The sequence below is a fragment of the Echinops telfairi genome, unplaced genomic scaffold (genome assembly GCF_000313985.2).
Source record: "Echinops telfairi isolate 266 unplaced genomic scaffold, ASM31398v2 ScPeMD7_7425;HRSCAF=8463, whole genome shotgun sequence".
NCBI lineage: Eukaryota > Metazoa > Chordata > Mammalia > Afrosoricida > Tenrecidae > Echinops > Echinops telfairi.
The window spans coordinates 3,232,295-3,239,752 of record NW_022111325.1 but is presented as its reverse complement, the minus strand read 5'-3'; the positions used below and the strand labels follow the sequence as shown (position 1 = coordinate 3,239,752).

Here is a 7,458-nt window from a genome sequence, read left to right as displayed (position 1 = left end):
TGATAATTTATAAATTATTATTATTTTGTCATATCTTACACTGTCCGACATCTTATTATTATTTTGTCATATCTTACACTGTCCGACATCTCCCTTCACCCACTTTTCTGTTGTCCACCCCCCAGGGAAGAGGTTATATGTAGATCATAGGGTTTTCAAGGAGTAATTTTGGGGAAGTGGATTGCCAGGACTTTCTTCCACTGCACATCTCAGTAGACTTGAACCTCCAACCTTGATGCAGCTGAGCACATGAACAATTCACACCAGCCAGGACTTCCTGGCACTCACCAGGCACCAAGGATACGTTCCTGCATAAAAACGTGCACACACACCCCAGTTTCTGCAAGAGTAACCAAGGGCAGAATTACATCGTAGGCATGTTCCAGAGGCTCTGGGACTCTTCAGTGTCTGAGCGTGAGACGCTGCCAGGACGGCACTAACTTCAGGGTCATCGAGACCGAGGTTGCCCTGCACCACAGCTGCGGCCACACTCAGATGCATTTCGCCCAGCTCGTCGATTGCTCAGTACATTTTAGCTCCTGTTCCTGGTGAAAGAGGAAGTGTTTGAGGGAATAGAGTCAGTCGAAACAGATATATTGATAGATTTTAATCTATCAATATAAGACTCTATCTATTAAGACTCCATGGAATGTTCCCAAGGATGTAAAAACCTACACACTGATGAAGGTCAATGATAAATTATTTTTATTAATGTCAAAGCGAGAATAAAAACATGCACGTAAACAAAATGCAGCCACTACAGAAAGAATAAGGTGCACATAAAATGGCCCCTCCTCCTTCTCTCCGTCCCCTGGGACAGTGACCATAGTTGAGCTGCTTCTGTATCCAGATGGTTTTCAAACATCTACAAGAATGCAGATAACTGGAAACACCTATCATCCATAAATTATTTCTACGAACTTAATGGAGATCAGGTTATATACACGGTTCCCTACCTTGCTTTTTTTCATCTAGTAATATGTGTGAGTAGCTGACTGTGAGGGTTCAGGTTTGATGGCAACTTGGTTGGGTCAGGATTCTCAGTGGCTTGGCAATTAAGACATTGGAATCTTCCCAGGATGAGATCTCCTTGAGGGCGTGGCCTGCTTCCCATATAAGTGGACACTGTGGGAAAGCTCGCTTGTTTTCTGCTAGGTCTAAATCTGCTGACCTTGGATTCCTTCACCTCTACAGTCAGAAGCCTGCAGTCTGTCCTGCCTGTCTTGGGTTCATAAGCCCTTTCAGTTATGTGAGTCAGGAGAAGCCACCAGCCTGACATCTGAAGCACAGATTTGGAACTTGCCTGCTTCTATAATTTTATGAGCCGTTTCCGTGATACAAGCCTCTCTGGATATAGGCACATATAGGCTTCACTGGTTTTGTTTCCTATCAGTTCATGATCTAAAGGTCCCTTATCTTTATCTTTCCCCCCCCATGTCCTCATGGTATTCCAGTGAGTGGTTGTGGCATAATTGAATGAGATATGGATGGGTGGATAGTTAGGATGCTAGAGGCTGGGAAAAGAAGTTAACGTAGGGAGAAAAAAAAAAAAGAAGTTAACTTAGGGAGCAGGAGATGTTGAACCCATACTCACTCCTTAAAAAACAACACCCCCACCCTCACTGCTATCCAGTCCATTTCTACTCACAGGGACCCGATAAGGGCAGGGTGGAACCATTGTAGAGTCGAATTGCTCCATCGGGTTTCTGAGGCTGTAACTCCCCCCAGAAACAGGCTCCTCATCTTTCTCCGGAGAGGCGGCTGAAGGGCTCACACGGTCAGCTTCTCAGCTCACCACCCAACATTTAACTCACCGGGCGTCTGACTCGTGTGTTGTTGTTAGGCCCATCAGGTGGGCTCTGACTCACAGCAGAAGGAAGCGCTGAACGGCCCTGCGGCATCCTCACCACTGTTCCCGAGCCTGAGCTCAGGGATGCAGCCACTGGGCCAATCCCTCTCGTCCAGGGCCTTCCTCTACTCGCCACCCCTCCACCTGACCAAACACGACAGACAAAGTCTTGCCATCCTTGCCTCTAAGGAGCACTCTGGCTGCACTTCTTGCGATACAGATTGGTTTGTCCTGTTCACGGTCCATGGGCGTTTCCGTGTTCTTCTCCTGTACCACAATCCCAAAGCATCGATTCTTCCACGGTCTTCCTTTGTCAGTGTCCAACTTCCACAGGCACATGAGGCAACGGAGAATAGCACGCTGGGTCAGGCACACCTTCATCCTCAAGTAACATCCTCACTCTGCAACACTCTAAAGAGGTCTTGTGCAACAGATTCACCTAATGCGAGATGTCTTTTGATCTCTTGGCTGCTGCTTCCATGAGCATTGATTGTGGATCCAAGTAAGACAAAACCCTTGACGACTTCAACCTCCATTTATCATGATGCTCCCTATTGGTCCACCTATTGAGGACTTGGGTCGTCCTTACATTGAATTCCAAGCCACACTGAAGGCTGCAGTCTCCGATCTTCATCAGCAAGTCTCCGATCTTCCCCTTCTCCTCACTTTCAGCAAGCAAGCTGTGTCCTCTGCATACCACAGGTTGATCAGCCTTCCTCCAACCCTGAAGCTGCACTCTTCTTCAAAAAACCCAGCTTCTCTGACGATTTGCTCAGCAAATTGATTGAACAAGTATGGTGAGAGGATAAAAGCCTGACACACACCTTTCTTGATTTTAAACCATGCAGTATTCCTTGTTCTGTTCACCCAACTGCCTCTTGATCCAGGGACAGGTTCCACAGGAGCACAATGAAGTGCTCCAGAATGTCCATTCTTCCCAAGGTGATCCACACTCTGTTACTGGCCACGCCATCGAATGCCTCTGCATAGTCTACGAAACACAAGCAAACATCTTTCTGGTCTTCTCTGCTTTGAGCCATGATCCATCTGACATCAGCAGTGATACCCCTTGTTCCACATCCTCTTCTGAATCCAGCCTGAGCCTCTGACAGCTCCCTGCCAACGTACTGCTGTATTTGTTGTTGGATGATCCTTTGTTGTTGTTCTTGTTGGATGATCTTAAGGGGGGCGGGGAATTTACTTGTGGGATATGAAGGATATCACTCGATTCTTTGAGCATTCTGTTGGGTCACCTTTTTTTGGAATGGGCACAAATAAGTTTCTCTTCCAGTCAGTTGGTCGGGTAGCTGCCTCCCACATCTCCTGGCACAGACTAAAGCTTCCAGAGCTTCATCAGCTTGCTGAAACATTTCACCGGGTGTTGGGCTAAGGCCTTCAGTGCAGCTTGAGTTCTTCCACAGCACCACTGGTTCTTGCTCATCTGCTACCACCAACGGTGGGCGGTTGACCAGTTCTTCGTGCTGCAGTGACTCTGTCTTCTTGCTCTCTTCTCTTGATGCTCCCTGCATCATTCAATATATTTATTTTTTTTGCTTTTTTTTTTTAAGAACTCATTCAATATTTTGCCTGTAGAATCTTTTCTTAAGTTAAAATAAATTCCAGAAATCTCAACAATTTCAATGCAAAAGTCAGACCATCAACATACCAGAATAAACATGAGAACAGTCCTTGCTTACAGTTGCAACCAACTTTTATCACTCTTTTTACTGATTATCTCATGACACACTTGTTACTCATTTATAAACATGGACAGTAACAAATGAAAGTCCCCCTTAATTTCACCACATAGAGAAAATCACCTTTAACGTCTTATTGTCTATCCTTCCCAACTTCAAGGTGTCTATGTGCATATGCACTAACCAGCCAAACTCACTAGTCGATTCGACTCTGAGGACCCTGCAGAGTAGAATTGCCCCTGTGAGTTTCTGAGAGTGTAATTCTACAGGAGTAGAAAGCCCAATCTTTCTCCTGCAGAGTGGCTGATGGTTTCAAACTGCTGACTTTGCAGTTAGCAGCCCAATGCACTATGCAACCAGGGCTCCTGGCGGCACACACACAAACACGTTTGTTTCTTCAAGCCTGATTTAAATGTTGACATGCAATAAGAGAGAAGTCCAGCAGGTGGAGCCATAAGACTGCTTTATCGGACAGACACTGGCGTTCTAGTTGTTGCCGGAGCTCTGCTGGGCTTCACCAGGTGTCCAAGATTGAGGATGCTGAGAGATGAAGGTGCTTGAGCAGAGCCCTCCATATGCTGGGATATCCTTCAGGGTCAACAAGCCCTTCAGACTTTTGCTTTTTTGTGAGCTTAGCCAAGCTTTCCTATTGTAGGAGGGAGTCCCAATTTCTCAGAGCTTTTTTCTTATTTGTGGCACCTAAGCCAAGAGCAAGAAGAGCCCTGAGACTCCTACCTGGTGTTCCTTATAGCCTGGCCGTCTTTCCACCTCTACACCGACAGGCTCTGGTGTCTTCATGCTGTCCCTTTAAGAGATTTCCCCCACAGTGCTTTCATGGGATTTTCTGGATATATTTCATTTTAAAATGATATCTTTTCAAGCAACCCAAATAAGTGTGTGCTCCTTTACCGCCCTCCTGGGACTTTAGGACACCTCTGGAAGCGGCAGTGAGAACCACAAATCAAAGAGGACCGGCCCTCTCACACCCTCCCTTCTTCCCTGCCTTCTGTCTGTCCACTCACACTGTAAGCAGCGCTTACTGGCACCCTGAGACTTTTAGACCCTTCCAAAGAGGAGGTGCCAGGGCCAGGTGGCAGTGATGTCAAAGAGAGACGCGCGCGTGTGTCCACTGAAGCCACACTAGACTGCACTGCGTGCCGGAGAGGTCCCAGTGCTGAGGTCCCTGTGTGCCCCATGCCTGCTCAGTCTGCAGGTCACTCCCCTGGAACCATCAACCCTCGCTGAGAAGCAACTCCGACTCATGACCCACCCCCCAGCGGGCCAGGAGCAGATCACTAGGGATTTCTTGCCAGGGGGCTCAGGGTGAGCTCAGCCCGCCAACCTTTGGTTAGCAGGGGAGCCCGCAGCCACGGAAGGATTCCGTACTTACAACCCCACCAGTCCAAACGGTTGCTCTCCATTCCAGCTGATCCGGACCCCAGTCGTTTAGGGGGTCGTGGTGATGGCCAAATATGACAGTTTGCGAACATGTTTTGTTTTGCTTTGTTTTAAAAACAGTACACCACGATACACCACAGATTACGGTAAGTTTGTATGTCCGTAGACTCCAACTTTTCAGGAAGTTAAAAAATGAGAACTTGCGCGGGCCGAGGATGAAGGAGACCTGGCGGCGGCGTGGGTTATGCGTTGGGCTGCGAGCTGCAAGGTCGGCAGCTCGACCCCACCAGCCGCGCCTCTCGAGACACGCGAGGCTCTCTGTTCCCGTCAAGATGCACCGGTGGTGCAGTTCCACTCTGTGGACAGAGGGTCGCCACGAGCCTACATTTCCATCACTCTGTGTTTCCATCGTCCTGTCTGTCACGGCTTCTTTCTTCCACACAGACGGAGCACAGAGCGGGGATGGCGGTGGGACTCCGCCGGTGCCCACCTGGCTGGCAGAACCAGCGCACCAGTTGTTAACATGGCACCTATAATCAGGGTTCTCTCTCAGCCACCCGATGTGGACATCACAAATTCACATTCCTTATTCGTTGTTGTTGTTGTTTTCCTTACTCGTTTTTAACATTGATCTGTGTATGCCAAGCGCCCGGAGTGATGTTCATTCGATCCATAGGGATAAGACATGAGATGAAAACATAAAATAAAACATTAGACAGAACTATGCTTGTAAGATTCATTTATTCATTTCATACAACTCGCTATCCTTTGATGAACGATTATACTTTATTCCCTGTACCTGTTACCTCAGTAAACCAACATAACATAAAGAGACAGAGTTCCAATCTCCTCGGCCTTTGGGCTAAGATCAGATGTAGTATCTGTTGTTATCAGGGTAATATCTGATCCCTCCTCTATCTGAGGACAGTATATTAAGTGGATTTTTGGACTTAGGAGGTGGAATAGGAGCTTGCTCCGTCCACTCCACGCATCGACCTGGTATTGCAGTACCTCCAGGAACGGTGCACTCCCTTCGGGGAGAAATAATGAAAAAGAGAGAGAGAGAGTGCCAAACACACAGAGGGTGGCACCAGGCTGTTCATTTGAGCGCTGTCCACGTCTGAAACTCCCACGAGATACTGTGGATGAATGATGAGATTCCTGAAGGTGTGCAAAGAGCTAAAGATATTGTCAGCACAACTGCTGTAAAGGGGTTTTCCAGAGATGAACACCATATGTTCAGAGGAGAGACACAGCCTAACCGCTTCTAATCTAGCAAACACGATGAGTGTGGTCTCACTGGCCTGCCTCTAAAGGAGGGGTCCTTCTCCCACAGCGAGAGGATGGAGAAGGAGAAATCACCCAGCCAATGAGGCATGCATAAAAGCGGAGAATGGGGAGACAGTGATCAGCGTAAGATATGAAACTAATAATAATTTATAATTTATCAAGGGGTCACGAGGGTGGGGGTGGGGAGGAAATAAAGAGGAGCCGATACCAAGGGCTCAAGTAGAAAGAAAACATTTTGAAAACAATGATGGCAACATATGTACAAATGTGCTTGACACAATGGATGGATTGTGATAAGAGCTGTAAGAGCCCACCTTGGCCCCCATACCAGCTAGTGGACAACCCTCCCTCCCCACAGAAGAATTTACTTTAGAGGACGGCACTGAAGCTGCAGCTAGGGGAGAGGGGCATGTCTGATGAGAGCAAATGAAGGGGGAGAAAGAGAGAGTGGAGCACAACCTGGCCCACCAGGCCTGGAAGATGATATCCCTGCTCCTAACAGCCAATGCACAGAGTGGACCATACGGCTGATTCCGCTATAAGACACAACGTCCCTCACTGACCCATAGCCCTATAGGGGCAACACTGGAGACTCAGTAGCAGGATTGGCCTGGACTGACCCTGCGACACCTAGGCAAAACACTAAAGGTGTGGGGCAGAGCAACAGGGGGTGCAGAGCAGGGAGCTCCCAAGGGAGTACAAAGGATAGACTTGGGGGCCAGAGCATGTCACTCCATCGGACTTGACTGGAGGCCATGCCTAGAGGTCAAAAATCAGACCTTGATCTATTTACAGGTTTTTCTTCTTAAAATTTTTAAAATTAATGTATTCTTTTATGGGTCATTGGTTTTCTTTTTTGTTGTCATTGCTGTTCTCTTTTGTCGCTTTGTCTTGCTAGGCCTTGTTTTTTGGTGCATATTCTTATCTCTGCAGATCTATCTAGATAAGACAGGCTGGATGAACAGTCTGGAAGAGAAAACAATGGGACCAACCGATGGTTCCTGGGAGACATGGGAGAAGGGGAGGTGGGGGTAAGGAGGTGGTGTTGACCAACCCAGGGACAAGGGATCAACAAGTGATCCAAAATTAGTGTCAAGGAGAGTATGAGAGGCCTGGTAAGGGCAATGTCATTGAGAGAAATTACTGAAACCCAAATGAAGGCTGAGCATGATAGTAGGACAAGAGGAAAGTAAAAGGAAATAGAGGAAAGAACTAGGAGGTAAA

At 47.6% G+C, this 7,458-nt stretch overlaps 1 non-coding gene across 1 annotated transcript; it reads left to right on the top strand.

Moving 5' to 3' along the window:
- The first annotated feature begins 5,786 nt into the window (after window positions 1–5,786).
- Window positions 5,787–5,977, top strand: LOC115872565. The gene has a single exon (XR_004047930.1). It is a non-coding gene; the product is annotated as a U2 spliceosomal RNA (small nuclear RNA).
- The last annotated feature ends 1,481 nt before the right edge of the window (window positions 5,978–7,458 follow it).